The following is a 25,485-nucleotide window of genomic DNA, read 5'->3' as shown; positions in this document are numbered from 1 at the left end:
TGCTATACTCGCAATAACAACTGCTAACCATGTGTATGTGACCAAAAAAATTTGATTTGATTTGAAATGTGATCATGTGAAGCACCCGAGTGAGTTGGGTGCGCAATTACGTAGGTACTTTCCCGAAACGGATGACACAAACAACTGGATTCGTTATCCGTTTCATGCCCTGCCTCCAGTCCTCCTACCGATATCTGAACAGGAGAGCCTCAGCAACATTTCAACAAGCAGTTCTGTGAAAATTGTATTTAGTCAGAAGCCACTGCCAGATTTCTGGATTGGGCTGCGCTCAGAGTATCCTGCCTTGGTAAATCATGCTGTTTAGACACTGATGCCCTTTGCAACCACATACCTATGTGAGAGTGGATTCTTGGCCCTCACTAGCATGAAAACTAAATAACTAAATACAGAGACTCTGTATGGGAAATTATTTAAGACTGAGACTCTCTCCAATACAACCCAATATTGCAGAGTTATGTGCATCCGTTCAAGCACACCCTTCTCATTAACCTGTGGTGAGTTATTCACAATTTCCGATGAACAAATAAGGTTTTATATGTAAGATTAAATAAAGAGCAAAATTATTGATTATTATTATTTGTACCCTGGTCCTATGAGAGCTCTTTATCACACCCCACGAGCCAGGTTGTGACAAAAACTCACACTCATTCTTATGTTTATTAAATGTATCATGTAGTGTGTGTGTGGCAGGCTTACAATGATGGCAAAAAAACAACATTTGAGAGTGCGCTGACTCTGGTGCTAGAGGGGGTACGCAGCTGGAGGTTGAATGTTTGAAGGGGTATGGGACTAAGTTTGGTAACCACTGCTCTAACATAAGGATTATGTCTTGATTCTGAAATACAGTACATTCTGAAATACATTTCAGATAAATGTATTCAATATTAATATCTCCAAACGACTCTTTTTGACTTTGTTAATTTTAAGACATTGTTTGGAATAACATACTCTTGAAGTACTGTACATAAAATGTCCAAAGTGGTCTCTCTGCTATTTCTGAAGGTGTGGTACATTTTATGAGCACCACCAACACGGTGAATGGGAAAATGGATTCTAAGGGAACTCAATCTGCTGGTGACTTGCTGCATGTGCCATCCTACAGGAGAGCGGTGATTGGTTAATGACCTATGTGTCACGTTCTGACCTTAGTTCCTTTGTTTTGTCTTTTGTTTTAGTATGGTCAGGGCGTGACTTGGGTGGGTTGTCTATGTTAGTTTTCTATGATTTTCTATTTCTGTGTTTGGCCTGGTATGGTTCTCAATCAGAGGCAGCTGTCAATCGTTGTCCCTGATTGAGAACCATATTAAGGTAGCCTGTTTTCAATTGTGTTTTGCGGGTGGTTGTTTTAGTGTGTCTACACCAGACAGAACTGTTCCGGTTGTTTCTTTGTGGTTTTGTTATTCAGTGTTCAGTTTGCTTTATTAAAAAGATGAACACGTACCGCTCTGCGCATTGGTCCCCACCTTCTTCCCACGACAGGCATTACACTATGTCAATTTCTATGTATGAATAGGGTCATATCATTAAATGCACCAGAGAGCCCACTCTGGATATTTAACGTATTTGAAGAGTATACTGTTACAAACAAAATATCTAAAAACATGCTAGTGTAAATCAAAAAGGGTAATTGAGATATTCATATTAATATTTTTTATGTTGAATAAATAAATGTGGACATTTGGATTTCAGAATCTAGACTTACTCCATAACATTATGGAGTATAATGACACCAAGATGTCTGTATCATCTACGGCTCATGTATAGGTCTAAAAAGGGCCTAAAATGGCCAATTTCATCATTATAAAAAGTTTTTTTAAATGTAAAATGTAAAAAGCATGTTAAATATCCTCCCTCCCAATGAAGTTCCTATGTGAGAATTGCCAGTAGGCCTAAAATCTGAGATACCAAACGTATGTTTAACTCCCTCAGCTGTGGAATCGCCCTACAGTGGCTTCGGAACAGGGAGGTGACAGAGAACCCGATGGTCACTCTGACAGAGCTCCAGAGTTCCTCCGTGGAGATGGGAGAACCTTCCAGAAAGACAACCATCTCCGCAGCACTCCATCAACCAGGCCTTTATGATAGAGTGGTCAGATGGAAGCTTCTCCTCAGTAAGAGGCACATGACAGCCCACTTGGAATTTGCCAAAAGCACCGAAAGACTCTCAGACCATGGGAAACAAGATTCTCTGGTCTGATAAAACCAAAATGTAACTCTTTGGCCTGAATGACGGGTCACATCTGGAGGAAACCTGTCACAATCCCTACGATGAAGCATGGTTGTGGCAGCATCATGCTGTGGGGATGTTTTTCAGCGACAGGGAATGGGAAACTAGTCAGGATCGAGGCAAAGATGAACGGAGAAAAGTACAGAGAAATTCTTGATGAAAACCTGCTCCAGAGCACTCTGCCCCAGTCTGAGGTCCCAAGGTTCATCTTCTAACAGGACAACGACCCTAAGCACACAGCCAAGACAATGCAGGAGTGGCTTCGGGACAAGTCTCTGAATGTCCTTGAGTGGCCCAGCCAAAGCCCAGACTTGAACCTGATTGAACATCTCGAGAGAGATAGAGACCTGAAAATAGCTGTGCAGCAACCCTCCCCAGCCAACCTGAAAGATCTTGAGAGGATCTGCAGAAAAGAATGGGAGAAACTCCCCAAATACAGGTGTGCCAAGCTTGTAGCGCCATACCCAAGAAGACTCGTTGCTGTAATCATTGCCATATGTGCTTCAACAAAGTACTGTATAGGCACTGTATATGAAAGTTGGATGAAATAATTACAAAACTAATACAAAAACAAAGTAAAAAACAAAATACTGAAAAATGTAGTATTCAAAAGAAATTAACAATAATCATTCCAAACCAGAGAGAGAGCACGAAAGAGACCTAGGGAGCGATAGAAAGAGACAGAGGGAGAGGCACAGACAGACAGAGAGAGAGAAATAGATCTCATTAGTCTCCAAGGATGGTATATGTCAGTCAGTCATGACGTCTTGTAATGCTCCCAGCCAGACTATTGGAGCAGCTCAGCCTTGACCTATCTGTTGCTGTGACCCCTCACAGTGGGAGGCAGGAAACCGGGTGTGTCAATAAAGACAAGGTGTCAAATCTGGAGTTACCCCCTCCCCCTTGTTACGGCTGTCTAACATAACACACTCCCCATTACGACATATCAATGTAAAAAGATATTGGCTTGTTCAACATTATGCATCTCATAGGCCGACAGCATGGTTCCCCAACTGGCAGCCCTCGGACAAATGTGGTTTTATTTGGCAGCCCCAAAGTTTTCTGAGCAACAAAATAATAATTGTTGGACGTAAGACTGTAAACACCAGGAAATCAGATAAAATGTATTTACATTTTGTAAATCTCTTCCCAAACATTCACATGCATAATACACTACTTGACCAAAAGTGTGTGGAAACCTTCTCGTTGAAAACGTCATTGCAAAATCATGGGCATTAATATGGAGTTGGTCCCCCCTTTGCTGCTATAACAGCCTGCAATCTACTGGGAACGGTTTCCACTAGATGTTGAAACATTGCTGCGGGGACTAACTTCCATTCAGCCACAAGAGCATTAGTGAGGTTGGGCACTGATGTTGGACAATTAGGCCTGGCTTGCAGTCAGCGTTCCAATTCATCCCAAAGGTGTTTGATGGGGTTGAGGTCAGGGCTCTGTGCAGGACAGTCAAGATATTCCACACAGGTAGCGTTCTCCTGGCATCCGCTAAACCTAGATTTGTCAATCAGACTGCCAGATGGTGAAGCTGCTTTTGCCATAATATGGACTTGGTCTTTTACCAAATAGGGCTATCTTCTGTATACCACCCTTACCTTGTCACAACACAACTGGCTCAAATGCATTAAGAAGGAAAGACATTCCACACATTAACCTTTAACAAGGCACACCTGTTAATTGAAATGCATTCCAGGTGACTATCTCATGAAGCTGGTTGAGAGAATGCCAAGAGTGTGCAAAGCTGTCATCAAGGCAAATGGTTGCTATTTTGAAGAATCTTAAATATTTTGTAATTTGTTTAACACTTTTTTGGTTACTACATGATTGCGTATGTGTTATTTCATAGTTTTGATGTCTTCACTATTATCCTACAATGTAGAAAATAGTACAAATAAAGATAAACCCTTGAATGAGTTGGTGTGTCCAAACTTTTGACTGGTACTGTGTGTGATCGTACAGAAATAATAACAAATAATACTTGATTGGATTTTTCTACCAACTGAGGTATTCAAAGCGCTTTACATAGTAGGGGGAAACACCACATCCACTATCAATGTGTAGCATCCACCTCTGTGATGCATGGCGACCATTTTTATGTTACAATGCTCAGCACATATCAGTTATCAGGTGGAGAGGTGAGTAGTGATATTTGCCAATTAGGAATGAGGGAGATGATTAGGTGGCCATGATGGAATGTGGCCAGGTTGGGAATTTAGCCATGACACCAGGGTGAACACCCCTACTCTTACAATAAGTGCCATGGGATTTTAAATCATGATCGATTGGATTTATTGTGTGTAGATTGATGAGGGGGAATAAACGATTATTTAACTTATAATACACTGTATCACAATTCCATCCAGTGTGTCAGAAGTGTACATACACTAAGTTGACTGTGCCTTTAAACAGCTTGGAAAATTCCAGAAAATAATGTCATGGCTTTCGAAGCTTCTGATTGACATAATTTGAGTCAATTGGAGATGTACCTGTGGATGTATTTCAAGGCCTACCTTCAAACTCAGTGCCTCTTTGCTTGACATCGTGGGGAAATCTAAAGAAGACCTCAGAAAAAAAATTGTAGATCTCCACAAGTCTGGTGGGAGTAATTCCCAAACGCCTGACAGTACCATGTTCATCTGTACAAAAAATAGTACGCAAGTATAAACACCATGGGACCAAGCAACTGTCTTACCGCTCAGGAAGGAGACGCGTTCTGTCACCTAGAGATGAATGTACTTTGGTGCGAAAAGTGCAAATCAATCCCAGAACAACAGCAAAGGACCTTGTGAAGATGCTGGAGGGAACAGGTACTAAAGTATCTATATCCACAGTAAAACAAGTCCTATGTTGAAATAACCTGAAAGGCCTCTCAGCAAGGAAGAAGCCACTGCTCCAAAACCACCATAAAAAAAGACAGACTACGGTTTGTAACTGCACATGGGGACAAAGATTGCACTTTTTGGAGAAATGTCCTCTGGTCTGATGAACCAAAAATAGAACTGTTTGGCCATAATGACCATTGTTATGTTTGGAGGAAAAAGGGGGAAGCTTGAAAGCTGAAGAACACCATCCCAGCCGTGAAGCATGGGGGTGGCAGCATCATGTTGTGGGTGTGGCTTTGCTGCAGGAGGGACAGGTGCACTTCACAAAATAGATGGCATCATGAGGTACGAAAATTATGTGGATATATTAAAGCAACATCTCAAGACATCAGTCAGGAAGTTAAAGCTTGGTCGCAAATGGGTCTTCCAAATGGACAATGACCCCAAGCATACTTCCAAAATTGTGGCAAAATGGCTTAAGGACTAGAAATTCAAGGTATTGGAGTGGCCATCACAGAGCCCTTATCTCAATCCTATAGAAAATATGTGAGAAGAACTGAAAAAGCGTGTGCAGGCAAGGAGGCCTACAAACCTGACTCAGTTACACCAGCTCTGTCAGGAGGCTTCTAGAATGCTACCCAAAACATTTGACCCATTTTAAACCATTTAAAGGCAATGCTACCAAATACTAATTGAGTGTATGTAAACTTCTGGCCCAATGAGAATGTTATGAAAGAAATAAAAGCTGAAATAAATCATTCTCTACTATTATTCTGAAATTTCACATTCTTAAAATAAAGTAGTGATCCTAACTGACCTAAAACAGGGAATTTTTATGAAAAACTGAGTTTAAATGTATTTGGCTAAGGTCTATGTAAACTTCAGACTTCAACTGTATGTCCTTGAACCGAATATTTTAAAATCGCACACGGAAGTAGAGCTTGAGTTACTCAACGAGCAGCACGGAGCTAGCCTGCAACGTCACTTACTCCATGAGACTTATTTTGGCTTCAATGCGCTATTGAGTCTAAACATAAGATTGAATGGTGTCACGTGAGTGACGTTGAGCCTAATGATCTCCTCGATGCGGAAAACGCAAACGAAATCGCGGAGGTTGGTAATAAAAATTTAATCAACTGTATATAACGTGGAATATTGCAGAATTTCCCATAATTTGGCTGAAATTGATTAAAAAAAATATCTAAAGTAGGCCTAATTATTGTCATAACCTAAATGATTTCACAATTGTAAAATTACAGACTAGTAGGCCTAGAGAAAAATATTTCAGTTTTCGATTGTGGTGTTTTGAGAGGGGGGGGGGGATCGGTCTTGTGTGCGTGGGACCCTTACGCCACCTCACAACTTGGCTGTCGCTTTGAGAATCATGTTGAAGTGGCTGTCTGAGAAGGCCAAGTCCTCAAAAAAACATATATTCGACCCTAACCCCTATATTCAGAGCAGAGCAATACCCAAAGGACTATTACTAGTCAGGCGATAAGCTGTTTTGCAAATTATGTCAACATACTATTGATGGACCCGGAAAAATATGTGTGATGACCACTTAAAGTCTAAAGCCCATGTGATGAACAAGGAAAAGCACCGTGTTAGCCAGAGCATGCCTCTTCAAACGACCATTACTTGTGCAAGCGCATCAGCAGATTCAAGACGAGAATTTATTCAGGACTTTGTGGCTGTGTACGCCGAGTCTGACATCCCCTTAGAAAAGCTAAGAAAGCTACGCCCCTTTGTAGTGAAGCATTGCAAACAAGGAGGAGCGTTGCCTGAAAATGAGAGCAGCCTCCGTCAAACGCACCTGTCCCGTGTGTTCGACCAGCAGCCGTCTGCCTCTCCATCTAGTTAACTATCGCTGTATCTATATTGTGTTTATACTTGACATTTAAATAACACTTTTATTTTGTCACAATATTAGTTTAGGTTAAAACATAATTCAAGTTTTTCTTTATCTTTCATTGCAGGTGTTGAAAACCAGTACTTTCTGGTGGATGTCATTTTCATGGACAGATGCAACGACTCAACGTTTTACCAAGATATACTAGCCTCCCTCCACAGCAACCATCTGAACCTGACTGATGCCTTGGCAGTGGTCACAGATAATTCATCCTACTGCCTGAAGGCATACAAGGAGGTTCTGAAAGGAGTGATGCCCAACAGTGTCCATGTAACCTGTCTCTGCCATGTCATCAATCTGGTGGGTGAGACCTGGCAGCACTACAACTATTGCTCTGAAGTTGAATCACTTGTGACATGGATGAGATGAGATAAGATGGGTGAGCTTCCTCATTGTGAAGGAGTTTGTGCAGGCCAAGGCTCCTCCTGAAGCAGTGAGCTCCAGATGGAATAGCTGGTTTGAGGCAGTGAAGTACCGTACAGTGCATGTTCTTCTGTACAGAGAGTTTTTGTTGGCAGAAAAGTCATCATCCGAGGTAGTCTCAAACATCCTCAGCCAGCTGGAAACAGAGAATGTTACTGCATTGTTGCCTAGATTCTTGCATTACTTTTTTTTCACTAATAATGAAACACTTAGTAGAACTCTGTATTGAGCCCTTGCCTTGATAAAAAAAATGTGCAATGTTGTGTTGCATCATTACAAATGTACTGTTATCTTATTAATTTGTTGACTTTTTATTTATTCAGATTATTAGACACTCTGATGATAAAATTAGCGTAAATCGTAAAACACAGAGTTCAGAAAAAGGAAAAAAATGAATTTGGGAAAGAAATTAACGGATTTCACAGGGCCATAGTGATGGCTTTGTCCATTCATATACACAGTCATTGCCACCAGCAAAGCCTCTGCTTCCCAAATAAAACAACAAAAAACAAAGCAGAATCCTAATGGCCATAGCCTTCTCCCTGAGGTGGTCAGTCAGTAGCCCATTTGAAGCTCTCACAACATTTCTCATCTTTGTCACCTCTCTTGAATAATAAATGCTGCCAGGTATGGGTAAAAAAAAAGCATGAGGGTCCAGAGAGTATGTTTACATTTAACAAAAATATAAAATGCAACATGTAAAGTGTGGGTCCCATGTTTCATGAGTGGAAATATAAGATCCTAGAAATGTTCCATATGCACAAAAAGCTTATTTCTCACAAATGTTGTGCACAAATTTGTTTACATCCCTATTAGTGAGCATTTCTCCTGTGCCAAGATAATCCATCCAACTGACAGGTGTGGCATATCAAGAATCTGATTAAACAACATTTACACAGGTGCATCTTGTGCTGAGGTTAATAAAAGGCCACTAGGATGTGCAGTTTTGTCACACAACACAATGCCACAACTGGCATGCTGACTGCAGGCATGTCCACCAGAGCTGTTGCCAGATAATTTAATGTTCACTTCTACACCATTATCCGCCTCCAATTTCATTTTAAAGAATTTGGCAGTATGTCCAACTGGCCTCAAAACCACAGATCACGTGTATGGCATTGTGTGGCGAGCGGTTTGCTGATGTCAACATTGTGAATAGAGTGCCCCATGGTGGCGATGGGGTTATGGTATTGGCAGGCATAAACTACGGACAACAAACACAATTGCATTTTATTGATGGCAAATTGAATGCACAGAGATACCGTGACGAGATCCTGAGGCCCATAGTCGTGCCATTCATCTGCCGCCATCAAATCAAATGTTATTTGTCACATGCGCCGAATAGAACAGGTGGACCTTACAGTGAAATGCTTACTTACAAGACCTTAACCATACAGTTTTAAGAAAAGTGTTAAATAAAACATTTGAATAAAAAAATCATTGAAGAGCAGCATTAAAATAACAGTAACGAGGCTATATACAGGGGGTACCAGTACAGAGTCAGTGTGCTGGGGCACCGGTTAGTCAAGGTAATTGAGGTAATATGTTCATTACATTTACATTACATTTAAGTCATTTGGCAGACGCTCTTATCCAGAGCGACTTACAAATTGGTGAATTCACCTTATGACATCCAGTGGAACAGCCACTTTACAATAGTGCATCTAAATAATTTAAGGGGGGTGAGAAGGATTACTTTATCCTATCCTAGGTATTCCTTAAAGAGGTGGGGTTTCAGGTGTCTCCGGAAGGTGGTGATTGACTCCGCTGTCCTGGCGTCGTGAGGGAGTTTGTTCCACCATTGGGGGGCCAGAGCAGCGAACAGTTTTGACTGGGCTGAGCGGGAGCTGTACTTCCTCAGTGGTAGGGAGGCGAGCAGGCCAGAGGTGGATGAACGCAGTGCCCTTGTTTGGGTGTAGGGCCTGATCAGAGCCTGGAGGTACTGCGGTGCCGTTCCCCTCACAGCTCCGTAGGCAAGCACCATGGTCTTGTAGCGGATGCGAGCTTCAACTGGAAGCCAGTGGAGAGAGCGGAGGAGCGGGATGACGTGAGAGAACTTGGGAAGGTTGAACACCAGACGGGCTGCGGCGTTCTGGATGAGTTGTAGGGGTTTAATGGCACAGGCAGGGAGCCCAGCCAACAGCGAGTTGCAGTAATCCAGACGGGAGATGACAAGTGCCTGGATTAGGACCTGCGCCGCTTCCTGTGTGAGGCAGGGTCGTACTCTGCGGATGTTGTAGAGCATGAACCTACAGGAACGGGCCACCGCCTTGATGTTAGTTGAGAACGACAGGGTGTTGTCCAGGATCACGCCAAGGTTCTTAGCGCTCTGGGAGGAGGACACAATGGAGTTGTCAACCGTGATGGCGAGATCATGGAACGGGCAGTCCTTCCCCGGGAGGAAGAGCAGCTCCGTCTTGCCGAGGTTCAGCTTGAGGTGGTGATCCGTCATCCACACTGATATGTCTGCCAGACATGCAGAGATGCGATTCGCCACCTGGTCATCAGAAGGGGGAAAGGAGAAGATTAATTGTGTGTCGTCTGCATAGCAATGATAGGAGAGACCATGTGAGGTTATGACAGAGCCAAGTGACTTAGCGAGAATAGGAGAGGGCCTAGAACAGAGCCCTGGGGGACACCAGTGGTGAGAGCGCGTGGCGAGGAGACAGATTCTCGCCACGCCACCTGGTAGGAGCGACCTGTCAGGTAGGACACAATCCAAGCGTGGGGCGCGCCGGAGATGCCCAACTCGGAGAGGGTGGAGAGGAGGATCTGATGGTTCACAGTATCGAAGGCAGCCGATAGGTCTAGAAGGATGAGAGCAGAGGAGAGAGAGTTAGCTTTAGCAGTGCGGAGCGCCTCCGTGATACAGAGAAGAGCAGTCTCAGTTGAATGACTAGTCTTGAAACCTGACTGATTTGGATCAAGAAGGTCATTCTGAGAGAGATAGCGGGAGAGCTGGCCAAGGACGGCACGTTCAAGAGTTTTGGAGAGACAAGAAAGAAGGGATACTGGTCTGTAGTTGTTGACATCGGAGGGATCGAGTGTAGGTTTTTTCAGAAGGGGTGCAACTCTCGCTCTCTTGAAGACGGAAGGGACGTAGCCAGCGGTCAGGGATGAGTTGATGAGCGAGGTGAGGTAAGGGAGAAGGTCTCCGGAAATGGTCTGGAGAAGAGAGGAGGGGATAGGGTCAAGCGGGCAGGTTGTTGGGCGGCCGGCCGTCACAAGAAGCGAGATTTCATCTGGAGAGAGAGGGGAGAAAGAGGTCAGAGCACAGGGTAGGGCAGTGTGAGCAGAACCAGCGGTGTCGTTTGACTTAGCAAACGAGGATCGGATGTCGTCAACCTTCTTTTCAAAATGGTTGACGAAGTCATCTGCAGAGAGGGAGGAGGGGGGGAGGGGGGAGGAGGATTCAGGAGGGAGGAGAAGGTGGCAAAGAGCTTCCTAGGGTTAGAGGCAGATGCTTGGAATTTAGAGTGGTAGAAAGTGGCTTTAGCAGCAGAGACAGAGGAGGAAAATGTAGAGAGGAGGGAGTGAAAGGATGCCAGGTCCGCAGGGGAGGCGAGTTTTCTTCCATTTCCGCTCGGCTGCCCGGAGCCCTGTTCTGTGAGCTCGCAATGAGTCGTCGAGCCACGGAGCGGGAGGGGAGGACCGAGCCGGCCTGGAGGATAGGGGACATAGAGAGTCAAAGGATGCAGAAAGGGAAGAGAGGAGGGTTGAGGAGGCAGAATCAGGAGATAGGTTGGAGAAGGTTTGAGCAGAGGGAAGAGATGATAGGATGGAAGAGGAGAGAGAAGCGGGGGAGAGAGAGCGAAGGTTGGGACGGCGCGATACCATCCGAGTAGGGGCAGTGTGGGAAGTGTTGCATGAGAGCGAGAGGGAAAAGGATACAAGGTAGTGGTCGGAGACTTGGAGGGGAGTTGCAATGAGGTTAGTGGAAGAACAGCATCTAGTAAAGATGAGGTCGAGCGTATTGCCTGCCTTGTGGGTAGGGGGGGAAGGTGAGAGGGTGAGGTCAAAAGAGGAGAGGAGTGGAAAGAAGGAGGCAGAGAGGAATGAGTCAAAGGTAGACGTGGGGAGGTTAAAGTCGCCCAGGACTGTGAGAGGTGAGCCGTCCTCAGGAAAGGAGCTTATCAAGGCATCAAGCTCATTGATGAACTCTCCGAGGGAACCTGGAGGGCGATAAATGATAAGGATGTTAAGCTTGAAAGGGCTGGTAACTGTGACAGCATGGAATTCAAAGGAGGCGATAGACAGATGGGTAAGGGGAGAAAGAGAGAATGACCACTTGGGAGAGATGAGGATCCCGGTGCCACCACCCCGCTGACCAGAAGCTCTCGGGGTGTGCGAGAACACGTGGGCGGACGAAGAGAGAGCAGTAGGAGTAGCATTGTTATCTGTGGTGATCCATGTTTCCGTCAGTGCCAAGAAGTCGAGGGACTGGAGGGAGGCATAGGCTGAGATGAACTCTGCCTTGTTGGCCACAGATCGGCAGTTCCAGAGGCTACCGGAGACCTGGAACTCCACGTGGGTCGTGCGCGCTGGGACCACCAGATTAGGGTGGCCGCGGCCACGCGGTGTGGAGCGTTTGTATGGTCTGTGCAGAGAGGAGAGAACAGGGATAGATAGACACATAGTTGACAGGCTACAGAAGAGGCTACGCTAATGCAAAGGAGATTGGAATGACAAGTGGACTACACGTCTCGAATGTTCAGAAAGTTAAGCTTACGTAGCAAGAATCTTATTGACTAAAATGATTGAAATGATACAGTACTGCTGGAGTAGGCTAGCTGGCAGTGGCTGCGTTGTTGACTTTGTAGGCTAGCTGGCAGTGGCTGCATTGTTGACACTACACTAATCAAGTCGTTCCGTCGAGTGTAATAGTTTCTACAGTGCTGCTATTCGGGGGCTAGCTGGCTAGCTAGCAGTGTGATTACGTTACGTTACGTTAAAAGAACGACAATAGCTGGCTAGCTAACCTAGAAAATCGCTCTAGACTACACAATTGTCTTAGATACAAAGACGGCTATGTAGCTAGCAAGCTACGATCAAACAAATCAAACCGTTGTACTGTAATGAAGTGAAATGAAAATGTGATACTACCTGTGGAGCGAAGCGGAATGTTGACCGGGTTGTTGAAGTTCTATTCGGTAGACGTTGGCTAGCTGTTGGCTAGCTAGCTAGCAGTATCTCCTACGTTAAGGACGACAAATAGCTGGCTAGCTAACCTCGGTAAATTAAGATAATCGCTCTACACACTCTAAACTACACAATTATCTTGGATACGAAGACAGCAAAGACAACTATGTAGCTAGCTAACACTACACTAATCGAGTCGTTCAGTTGAGTGTAATAGTTTCTACAGTGCTGGTGGACGTTAGCTAGCTGCTGGGCAGATAGCAGTGTAGACTACGTTAGGACGACGAAATACGATAATTACGCAATTATCTTTGATACAAAGACGGCTATGTAGCTAGCTAAGAAGAAATTGCTAAGATTAGACAAATCAAACCGTTGTACTATAATGAAAAGTTATACTACCTGCGGACCGAAGTGTAGATGCGACCGCTCGCTCCAACCCGGAACCGGGTAGAGTTAAAGTGACTATGCATAGATAATAAACAGAGAGTAGCAGCAGTGTAAAAGAGGGGAAGGGGGCAATGCAAATGGTCCGGGTAGCCATTTGATTAGCTGTTCTGGATGCTCTGGATCGACATTTACGACAGCGTGTTCCAGTTCCCGCCAAAATCCAGCCATTAAAGAGGAGTGGGACAACATTCCACAGGTCAATCAACAACCTGATAAACTCTATGCAAAGGAGATGTGTCGCATTGCATGAGGCAAATGGTGGTCACACTAGATACTGACTGGTTCTGATCCACTCCCCAACCTGTTTTTTAAGGTATGTGTGACCAACAGATGCATATATGTATTCCCAGTAATGTGAAATCCATAGATTAGGGGCTAATTTATTTATTTCAATTGACTGATTGCCTTATATGAACTGTAACTCAGTAAAATCTTTGAAATTATTGCACATTTTTGTTCAGTATAGTATTTTAGGATCCCCATTAACTGCTGCTAACACAGCAACTCCCTGGGATCCACAATATATAATAATGTGTAGGTTTCAGTTGTTCTGGCAGGCAGGCATGCAGCTCTCTCTCTCTCTCTCTCTCTCTCTCACACACACACACACACACACACACACACACACACACACACACACACACACACACACACACACACACACACACACACACACACACACACTTTAGATGGTCTGGTAGCTCCTCTACACGACCCACAGTAAATTCCTAATTGCATCTGCTGAACTAGGCCAGAAATCAATACTGCAATGGGGCTGAAAGGACAACACCACCATCACACACAAAAACATACACACAGACACTAAAACAGATATTCTTTTCTTAGTCTTCCCGGTTTGTTGCATCTTGGCGGGGAAACAACTGTTGATGTTTTCTTAATCACATTGTCAAGAGTGTGCAAACTATCATCAAGGCATAGGGTGGCTACATAGGCTGGCTACATAGGGTGGCTACTTTGAAGAATCTAAAATACATTTTGATTTGTTTAAACACATTTTTGTTACTACATGATTCCACGTGTTATTTCATAGTTTGTCTTCAGTATTGTTCTACAATGTAGAAAATAGTACAAATAAAGAAAAACCCTTGAATGAGTAGGTGTGTCCAAACCGTTGACTGGTACTGTATGTATAGATAATGGGCCTATATGTATGTTTGTATATTATACATGCATGCATGCATGCATGCATGCATACACACATACGTCCATGATCTATTCTACATACTTTATATCTGGTTTTAGTCTTTTTATATATATCTATATATATTTAATTATTTTATTTAACTATTTATTTTATTTAAAGACGAAAACAAGGGATAAAGTATGTAGATTAGATAATGGGCCTATATACGTTGAAATAAGATTCTTTTTGAGAACTCACCCCCCATAAATCTAGACAGCAGGGGAGAATCTAAAATTCTAAAAATGTCATGGCATGGGGCCTCCATTGATTTTGTTTGAGTCACAAACATGGCATAAACCACAGCAAAATTGCTGAAAATTGCCTTTAAACTATATGGTAAAATGTCTTGAATTTAAGGTTGTCCCAAACAAAAAAAATCTTGGAACTGAAAGTCGTCAGGTTTTTTTCAATCAATTTTAAAAATACATATTTTTCCATATAGACAAACCCTATGTTTTAATAAAATGAATTATATGTAGGCTACTGAGCTTGTCTGATGCTTTTAAGCACTCCGATTAAAAATGAAGATACAAATGTGACCTGTGTCAGGAAACTAGGCATATGTTGCGGGTCACTACTTAACAGGAAAGCCATTTGAACGTAAACGTGTTTTTTTTTATCACATTTTATTTTTTTTGGAAGAGATGCCTTCTCTAACATGTGAACTTTCATGTGCATTAATAACAAACTTGTATGCCATCTGTAAATACGAATACAATTGTTAAATTACAAGCCTAGTTGGTTAAGCCACAGAATGACAGCAACCTTCACGCTACCCATGATTGGCTGAGATAATGAGAGGGCTGGACATGCCGAGAGATGAGTTTGGATTGGTCTGCCATATAGCACGCTTCTGTTTATTTTAGCTGGTCAGGTTGTGTAGGTAATCCTGTCTAACACAGCTTTTTTTAAATAAATGTGTCATGTAGTAAAACTTAACAAAAGACTTGACTATGCAAGTATCACATCAAATTTTATTAGTCACATGTGCTGAATACAACAGTGAACAGTGAAATGCTTGCTTACGAGCCCCTAACCAACAATGCAGTATTTTTTTTTTACAGATAAGATACATACAGGAGGCTACCGGTAGAGGGTCATCGGTTAGGGGGCAGGGGCACCGGTTAGTTCAGATAATATGTACATGAAGGTAGAGTGAGGGGAGGGCATTGCAAATCGTCTGGGTAGCCATTTGATTAGGTGATCAGTGTTCAGGAGTCGTATGGCTTAGGTGTAGAAAGTGTTTGTAAGCCTCTTGGATCTAGACTTGGCGCTCCGGTACCGCTTGCCGTGCGGTAGCAGAGAGAAAAGTCTATGACTAGGGTGGCTGGAGTCTTTGACAATTTTTAGGGCCTTCATCTGACACCTTCTGGTATAGAGGTCTTGAATGGCAGGAAGCTTGATGTACCGGACCAGTTCGCAATACCTTCTGTAGTGCCTTGCTCGGTGACCGAGCAGTTGCCATACCAAGCAGGGATGCAACCAGTGCAGCTGTAGAACGTTCTGAGGACCCATGACAAATCTTTTCAGTCTCCTGAGGTGGAATAGGTTTTGTTGTGCCCTCTTCACGACTGTCTTGGTGTGCTTGGACCATGTTATTTTGTTGGTGATGTGGACGACAAGGAACTCGAAGCTCTCAACCTGCTCCATTGCAGCCCTGTCGAAGAGAATGGGGGCCTGCTCGGTCCTCTTTTTCCTGTAGTCAACAATAATCTCCTTTGTCTTGATCACGCTGAGGGAGAGGTTGTTGTCCTGGCACCACATGGCCAGGTCTCCGACCTCCTACTTATAGGCGGGCTCATTATGGTCGGTGATCAGGCCTACCACTATTGTGTCATCGGCAAACTTAATGATGGTGTTGGAGTCATGCCTGGCTGTGCAGTCATGGGTGAACAGGGAGTACTGGAGAGGTCTAAGCATGCACCCCTGAGGGGCCCCTGTGTTGAGGATCAGCGTGGCAGATGTGTTGTTACCTACCCTTACCACCTGAGGGTGGTGCGTCAGGAAGTCCAGGATCCAGTTGCAGAGGGAGGTGTTTAGTCCCAGGGTCCTTAGCTTATTGATGAGCATTGAGGGCACTATGGTGTTGAACAATGAGCTGTAGTCAATGAATAGCATTCACACATAGGTGTTCTTTTTGTCCAGGTGGGAAAGGGCAGTGTGGAGTGGAATAAAGATTGCACCATCTGTGGATCTGTTGGGGCGGTATGCAAATTGGAGTGGGTCTAGGGTTTCTGGGATAATGGTGTTGATGGGAGCCATGATCAGCCTTTCAAAACACTTTATGACTACAGACGTGAGTGCCAAGGGTCGGTAGTCATTTAGGCAGGTTACTTTCGTGTTCTTGTGCACAGGCACTATGGTGGTCTGCTTAAAACATGTTGGTGTTACAGACACGGACATGGAGAGGTTAAAAATGTCAGTGAAGACTCTTGCCAGTTGGTCAGCACATGCTCAGAGTACACGTCCTGGTTATCTTTCCGACCATGTGGCCTTGTGAATGTTAACCTTTTTAAAAGTCTTACCCACATCGGCTGCGGAGAGCGTGATCACACAGTCTTCCGGAAGAGCTGATACTCTCATGTATGTTTCAGTGTTATTTGCATCGAAGTGAGCATAGAAGTAGTTTCGCTCGTCTGGTAGGCTTGTGTCACTGGGCAGCTCTCTGCTATGCTTCCCTTTTTAGTCTGTAATGGTTTGCAAGCCTTGCCACATCCGACGAGCATCAGAGCTGTATTGATGTTTGCCTGTTTGATGGTTCGTTGGAGGACATAGCAGGATTTCTTATAAGCTTCCGAGTTAGTCTCTCACTCCTTGAAAGCGGCAGCTCTAGCCTTTAGCTCAGTAAGGATGTTGCCTGTAATCCATGGCTTCTGGTTGGGGTATGTACGTACGGTCACTGTCGGGATGACGTCATCGATTCACTCATTGATGAAGCCAATGACTGATGTGGTATACTCGTCAATACCATCGGGGGAATCCCTGAACATTTTCCAGTATGTGCTAGAAAAACAGTCCTGTAGCTTAGCATCTGCTTTATCTGACCACTTTTTTATTGATTTAGTCACTGGTGCTTCCTGCTTTAGTTTTTGCTTGTGAGCAGGAATCAGGAAGATAGAATTATGGTCAGATTTGCCAAATGGAGGGCGAGGGAGAGCTTTGTATGAGTCTCTGTGTGTGGAGTAAAGGTTGTCCAGAGTTTTTTTCCTCTCGTTGCACATTCAACATGCTGATAGGAATTTGGTAAAACGGATTTAAAGTTTCCCTTCGTTAAAGTCCCCGGCCACTAGGAGTGCCGCCTTTAGGTTAGCGTTTTCTTGTTTGCTTATGGCGGGAAACAGCTCATTCAATGCGGTCTTAGTGCCAGCCTCTGACTGTGGTGGTATGTAAAAGCTACAAAAAATACAGATGTAAACTCTCTAGGTAGAAAGTGTGGTCTACAGCTTATCATGAGATACTCTACCTCAGGCGAGCAATAGCTTGAGACTTCCTTAGATATCATACACCAGCTGCTATTTACAAAAATACATAGTCCGCCGCCTCTTGTCTTACCAGACGCCGCTGTTCTAACCTGATGGTACAGGGTATAACCAGACAGCTGTATGTTGATAGTGTCATCGTTCAGCCACGACTCCATGAAGCATAAGATATTACAGTTTTGAATGTCCAGTTGGTAGTTTAATCTTGCATGTCGGTCATCGATTTCATTCTCCAAAGATTGCACGTTTGCTTGCAGAATGGAATAGAACATCACTGCAACAACTGTTTCAGAGCACTCTCGTCCGAGCGTGCAAGAACGCAGAATAACTGATGAATTTACCAACACTCAACACCGGTTGAATATGGCTGTGTCAGTAAACTTAAGCACAGGTTACACCTGAAGCATGAGGACTTGCTGCGAGTTGTGAACATCAACAACTACGCAGAGGATAATGCAATAGTATTACCAGGACGCCACCCTTGACACAAACACTTTGGAGGAAAGCTGCTGCCATCCCATGTGACAAAAGCAGGAGTGTGGCTTCTTTCTTTAATTATTTAATTGACCTCCAACATGATTGGCACTACTTTTATTGATCTCACATTATTTCTGTATTTTCCAGAGTGTAGTCGGCCTGTGTGTTAGCATTTTAATAATCCAGTTTCCAAGATGATGCTTCTGTATGCAGTGCAGCTGCACTGCACATTTGTAAGTAAGTGAAATTTACCTGATAATGATGCATAAAAAAATTATATTACGTTACATTTTCTTTTCATGAACTTATCTTAATGTTCTTTTGTTGTTTGCAGGTGCACTATCCTTCTGACCCTATGCAGCCAGGTCCCACCTACCTTTTAACTCCTCGCAAGTGTGGCCTGTTTGGTGTCTACTGTGAAGGTATACCACAAGTCAACTACTTGATTGATGAAGGCATGTCATCCAGCAAAGGCAGCAGCTCAGTCATCAACTACATGCAACATTTCTTCTCCAACTATGGAGTTTGAGAAACACGTGTGGACCTGAATTGTGATAACTGCAGTGGCCAAAACAAGAACAATTTTGTGCTCTGGTATTGTGCCTGGCGGACCATGCACAAGCTCCACCACAGTCTGGACCTTCACTTCCTGATTACAGGCCAAACCAAGTTTGCCCCTGACTGGTGCTTATGCCTCATCAAGCAGCACTTCAGAAATACCAGAGTGAACACTTTGTCTGAGATTGCTGGTGTTGTGAAGGACAGCACAGTGACAGGGGGCAACATACAGCTGGTTGGACTTGAGGATGGTACGGTGCTGGTGGAAAGCTACGCCTGGCAACAACACCTGACTCCGTACTTCAGGCTGCTGCCACAGTTCAAGCAATACCAGCACTTCGGGTAAATATCATTTTCATTGCATTGTATGAGGTTATTCTTCTTATATAAACTTGGGAGGTGAATTGATATTGTGCAAGGTTGTAATGTCTTCAATTTTTTTGTTATTCCCTGTTTTACAGCTTCGATGCTCTGAGCCTGGTGTTGTTGTCGCCAAGGAGTGTTCGGACTCAGTAGGGATCAGGTATCAGCTGCTGCGCAACGCTGACATCCTTCCTCCCATTGATGGTCAGCCTGTACAAGCACCACCTGGACTGGACACAGCTAGACAAACTTACTATTTTTTAGAATATCAAGGAGCTTTGAGATAAAGAGGGTATGGACATCACATGCCCTGCACCAAAGTCAAGGGCAGGACAGAAACAGGTTCTCTGAATATAGATTCCCTTGATCGTGCGTGGTTCGGACGGACCAGTCATCAGCACTTTCTGCAGTGCCTCAATTCAAATGACTCTCTCCTAACACACACGCCATACGTTGCTACTACTACTGCTGATCAGTCACTTTACCCCTGATTGTATGCATATAACTACCTCATCTATCACTGACATTTTTATTGATATTGTTCTTGTACATACTGTATATTATTTTATTTATATTGACACAATCTATTTCTGATATTGCTACTATGCAAGTAACCATTTGGCTCTACCATTTACACTTACTGTAGAGACCCATCCACTTAGCAAGTTGTGGCTGGGCGTTGTCGCATTTCTTTCACATGACCCATCAATTTAGAGAAAGTGTGTCTGGGTAAGCGTCATCTAATATTTATAACATATTTTTATCTGGGCACTTTCTGTTTACCTGGAATTTTTATTTTTTTGTATGCTACTACTTTTAGTCGTAATCTTTACTGCAGTACTCACGGTTTAGCACATTACCTCACATGTGAATCCTTAAAGGGATGGGTGGGGGTTATAGCATTAAGAGGGTGTGAACAATCCTGAATGGGTGTAGACAAAGGAGAGCTCTCCAGTAGGTACCAAAACATTCAAAGGCCATTTTCTCAAAAGTGAGTTTACAAGTTTATCAACTTTCAAAGCAGAATTACTTTACCATTACTTTCCCACTGTTCCTCAACATGCACTGTATGATATACCATTTTGTAGCTCTGAGTCTACTTTTATCCAATGTAAAATACACAATTTCAAGACCGATTTCATCCAGTCGGTCACAAATTATTAAGGAATGAGCCAGAGATCAATATAGCCTAACCAGAAGAAAAAAAAACATGTTCCGGACCCTCCTCATCCCGCTGCTGCTGGCCTTCCAGATTCTACCGTTACAGCCCCTGAAGTTGCCGGTAATAGGCTACAACAGCAGTTGGCAACCTTTTCGATTTGGAGTGCCAAGTTATTGTAGCATTTATACTGATCTGTGTCAGTTCTGATTTTCATTTGCACATTTTTGTCGAACAGTTTCATTTAATTTATAATACATTCTTCATATCTCAAAATCAATGTCATGTGTTTAATCAAAATTATGTCTAAATTAAAATGATCCAAATATAAAAGTAACTTCTATTGCCAATATGTAAAAATAGCCTACATAAAGCCAACAAATAAAAACATTGCAGGCCACAGGTAGAAAATATCCTGATGAAAATAAATATCCTATAAATCACATTGGCCTGTCTACAAGGAACTTGAAACATTGTATCAACTGTTAACTTGGTCCAGCCCAAAACGCATGCAAGCAAACTTGCAACATTGCATACAATATTCTGGGCCCAGAGTTTCCGGCACCTGCACCTGTGAGCTCCAGACAGACAGACACAGCTGTAGACTATTTCTGAAAGGGATAAGAAGTAATCAGGTGTGCCTTTTTCATGACGTTTCCCCACCGGATCAGAGCATGACATTTTTTTTCATCTTTCATGCTGTGGTTATCGAAAGGGAGAGAGCTAGAAAGATTTTTCAAATAGGTTATATTAGGGAACTATTGGATGTAAAAACAGACTTAATTTAGTTGCTGTTTGAGGCAAAGAAAAAATTACTTTGGTGAGAAGCTCCACAGTGATGGTGAGGTAAGACAATCAGAAACCCAAATGGATACATTTATGGGCCTACATTTGCATGCAAGCCAGATAGCATAGGCCTACTTCTATGCGTAATCAGGTTTGTGTCCTTACTCAAGACTGACAGGAGGCTCCAAACAAAAGACCATTTAGAAATTGACAACTTGTAAATGGAATGAAATAAACCAAAACTAGGGTAGCCGAGGTTGTGCGCTCAGCAAAAAACGTGTCCACTCCTACAATGACAACGGTAAGACTGTAATAATAATAATATTGAATGTATTAACAGAAATGACCATAACAAAACAAACATTGTAGATTACAAATTATGAGGAGTAAATAATTGCCAGCAGCATATCACCCTGCATCCCACTCCTAGCTTGAAGCTAAGCAGGGTTGGTCCTGGTCAGTCCCCGGCTCGGAGACCAGATGCTGCTGGAAGTGGTGCTGGAGGGCCAGTAGGTGGCACCCTTTCCTCTGGTCTAATATAAATATCCTAATGCCCTGGGGCAGTGATTGGGGACATTGCCCTGTGTAGGGTGCTGTCTTTTGGATTGGATGTTAAACGGTGTCCTGACTCTCTGTGGTCACTAAAGATCCCATGGCACTTATTGTAAATAACTCTGGGGGCAGTATGTCATTTTTGGATGAAAAATATTCCCGTTTTAAACGAGACATTTTGTCACGAAAAGATGCTCGACTATGCATATAATTGACAGCTTTGGAAAGAAAACACTCTGACGTTTCCAAAACTGCAAAGATATTATCTGTGAGTGCCCCATAACTAATGCTACAGGCGAAACCAAGATGAAATTTCAAACAGGAAATGCCCCAGATTTTGAATGCGCTGTGTTCCAATGTCTCCTTATATGGCTGTGAATGCGCCAGGAATGAGCCTACACTTTCTGTCGTTCCCACAAGGTGTCTGCAGCATTGTGACGTATTTGTAGGCATATCACTGGAAGATTGACCATAAGGGACTACATTTACCAGGTGTCCGCCCGGTGTCCTCCGTCGAAATTATTGCGTAATCTCCAGCTGCATGCACGTTTCCATTTGATTCAGAAGAGAAAGTCAACTGCCACTAATTATTTATCATCGATAGATATGTGAAAAACACCTTGAGGGTTGATTCTAAACAACGTTTGCCATGTTTCTGTTGATATTATGGAGTTAATTTGGAAAAAAGTTCAGCGTTGTAATGACTGAATTTTCATTTTTTTTCTTCTTAGCCAAACGTGATGAACAAAACGGAGCGATTTCTCCTACACAAATAATCTTTTTGGAAAAACTGAACACTTGCTATCTAACTCAGTCTCCTCATTGAAAACATCCAAAGTTCTTCAAAGGTAAATGATTTTATTTGAATGCTTTTATGTGTTTTTGTGAAAAATGTTGCCTGCTGAATGCTAGGCTTAATGCTATGCTAGCTATCAATACTCTTACACAAATGCTTTTGTAGCTGTGGTTGAAAAGCATATTTTGAAAATCTGAGATGACAGTGTTGTTAACAAAAGGCTAAGCATGTGAGCCAATATATTTATTTCATTTCAATTGCGATTTTCATGAATAGTTAACGTTGCGTCATGGTAATGAGCTTGAGGCTATAATTACGCTCCCGGATACGGGATTGCTCGTCGCAAGAGTTAATCCTTGTGTCCTGGCTAAATTCCCATTCGGGCCTTCATACCATTATGGGCACCTAATCATCCCCAGCTTACAATTGGCTCATTCATCCCCTGTAAATATTCCCCAGGTTGTTTCTGTAAATGAGAAGGTGTTCTCAGTCAACTTAGCTGGTTAAATAAAAATGGTAGGATAAATGTGATACTGGTGTGCCATCCCTGTGGCCTCCGCAATGGCTTAGTCCAGACAGACGTGTGCCATAACAATTTTTTTATATAGTGTATTTGTCACGGCTCGATTAAAACAATCTCAATTGACTAAATGGGGTCAGACCTACTAGAAAAAGTGGCTTTAAACAAACAGCAATATTCTGTCGGAGACCACGCCCACCACCAAGCCCCATTTGACCCAGAAAAAAAAACAGAGGGGTATACTACAAAGCAAGATCAATGACTTACCAGCCACCTAACTTACCAGAATATCCTGAAAGAACTATGTATTTTTTAAGAAGATAAACATGAAATGGGCAGGGTCTAATTGACTCAATAACCAAAAACACATATTAAGTTCAGCTTTTTTAATGAACCAGAAAATCAATAATTATTTCTGGTTGTTTATCAAAGTTACCTGGCTAACTTGTTGACCTGCTTTGTATTATACCCCTCTGGAGTGTCAAGTTATGTCTATTTGTAGAATTCAATGCATTCATAGTCATTTGGAGTTTTCCAATGAGGTTAATGCAGATGGGCAACCCGATGCTTCAGCCTATTAATTTAAAGCCGCTATGCTGCATCAGTTGGGCTACAGGTTCTAATACTTTTAAAGGGAAAATTATATTTCAGATGGTGTCAACATAATTATTTTTTAATTCATTTTGGAGTAGAATGTCCTTTTAAAAAGTCACCAGAAGTGACCTTCTGACAGTTGTTCCACAAAAAAAATATCTCACAGGGGTGCATTCCCACACACACACACCATCATCAGCACAAGCAGTAGTGGGTGGGTTAGTCAGTCAGTTCTCTGGGTATCAATAGATCCTCTGGCTGTTCAATATAGCACTGACCCAGGTCAAGAGGTCAGGTCATTACTACCACGAAACACTTTTTAGCATCATGTTAGACGAATTTAATCTCATGGACACACACACACACACACACAGTGCCATCAGTGTATTGACGTCGTGTTTAGTGCCCTGTGCGTCAATGATTAGAAGACACTACAATCATTATTTCCTCCTGTGACCTTTGCACTCTGGAAGTAATTGGCCCTGCACATTACAGAAACAGCACAATCCTACAGCTCTAATGACTCACGGATCCCTAATAGGCACATAGGCCTATTAGGGATCAACATAGGCCAATCAACATAGGCCAATCAACATTACAAGTAGTCTGCTCTGATGAAGAACTGCTCTGACGAAGGGTGACAAGAAAGGATGAAAAAATAACAGAAAAGAGTACTGTATTTACAACATCGTTACTTCTCACCAATATAATAAAATGCCAAGAATATTTTTTTACATTTGTGCTCTGGGAAACTAACATAAAGAAAGTGTTTTGATGCAAATAAGGAATGACAAATTTCCAACGGAATGACATGTAATTAAACAGCTACCCCTAGTGGACAAAATAAGGATAGATAAAGATAAGATTTTCCCAAAAGGAGCGCAATTGGTATGTACAGTATCTCCCTGTACTTATAGAGAAGTCTCTGTACTTTCATACTCTGGCCATTTCCATAATTGAATATACACTTATCCAGATTGACTTACAATCAGAATATAATCAGTAGCCTACTTACAGAGAAGACAGCGTTTCATGTGTTGGATTCGGGGTAAACATTGAACATTGAGATATTAAAGACATGATAAATCAGACGCATTATATATAAAGGAGTGAGAAGTTTATGGTTCTCTGTAGTAAGACAGAGTGGCTGTGGAATGTGCTGGGTGGACGAGAGGGAGTCACGGGAGTGCGATAGGTGAGGACATCTGTGGATTATGCGAAGGAGGGGTTGAGGTCAGGAGGTCAGGCCAGATTCCCTGAATGGAGAAAAAATGGTTTATCATCCTGTTACCCTCTTCCTGTCGAATCATAGGATGTAAGTATTGGAGAGAAGGAGGGGTGTCTAACGTGGAGTTTATATACTTGTGATGATGGGAACATGTCTTTGTCTGAATTACAGCTGTAACGACTCTTTGGGAAGAATTAAACTTGGTTAAGCTTCTCTAGTGTCCGTGCGTTTACTTTGAAAAATAAGAACCTAACACGTGTGCACTTACATAGAAGAGAACATCAAACTCAGGCCCTGCTAGTGGTCCATCAATCAGATCCTCAAAGTAGTCAGCCAATGCATCCAGAGCCTCATCTGCCAGCTTCTCATAGGCTGCCTCCACTGATCTCACTGGAGAGAAGATAAACACATAGGTTTATGGCCAGAATGAGTGTATAAAGCAGAGAGGTCAATTTGATATGAGCTGCGCTTGACCCATCTGACAAAACAAGTAAGGCTAAGCCCATCCACAAAGTGGAGATTAAACATACTGTACTGTATTTACTGCAGCCAAGTGTAATACTGCAGTTACAAATCATTAATGTTGCCATGAGGAGCTTCGCAAGAGATAAAATAAGATGAGCATGTATCATCAATGGTGCTATTACACTTTGCTACCACTCCTCTCGTCTCCCACAGTACCTTATCTGAACAGCGTTTCCCTCTGAACGTATGTGAGATGTGAGATGTAGGACTCCTCTGTTCTCTTCCATGTCTGGTATCA

The 25,485-nt window shown here is 42.9% G+C and overlaps 1 long non-coding RNA gene across 1 annotated transcript; it reads right to left on the bottom strand.

Moving 5' to 3' along the window:
- Window positions 1-24,334: 24,334 nt before the first annotated feature.
- Window positions 24,335-25,485, bottom strand: LOC135555139 (uncharacterized). The gene is made up of 3 exons (XR_010457850.1): window positions 25,404-25,485; window positions 24,991-25,112; window positions 24,335-24,750 (listed from the first exon to the last, which is right to left on the bottom strand). It is a non-coding gene; the product is annotated as an uncharacterized LOC135555139 (long non-coding RNA).

Source organism: Oncorhynchus masou, chromosome 1 (assembly GCF_036934945.1).
Source record: "Oncorhynchus masou masou isolate Uvic2021 chromosome 1, UVic_Omas_1.1, whole genome shotgun sequence".
Taxonomy (NCBI): domain Eukaryota; kingdom Metazoa; phylum Chordata; class Actinopteri; order Salmoniformes; family Salmonidae; genus Oncorhynchus; species Oncorhynchus masou.
This window is presented reverse-complemented; position numbering and strand designations above follow the sequence as displayed.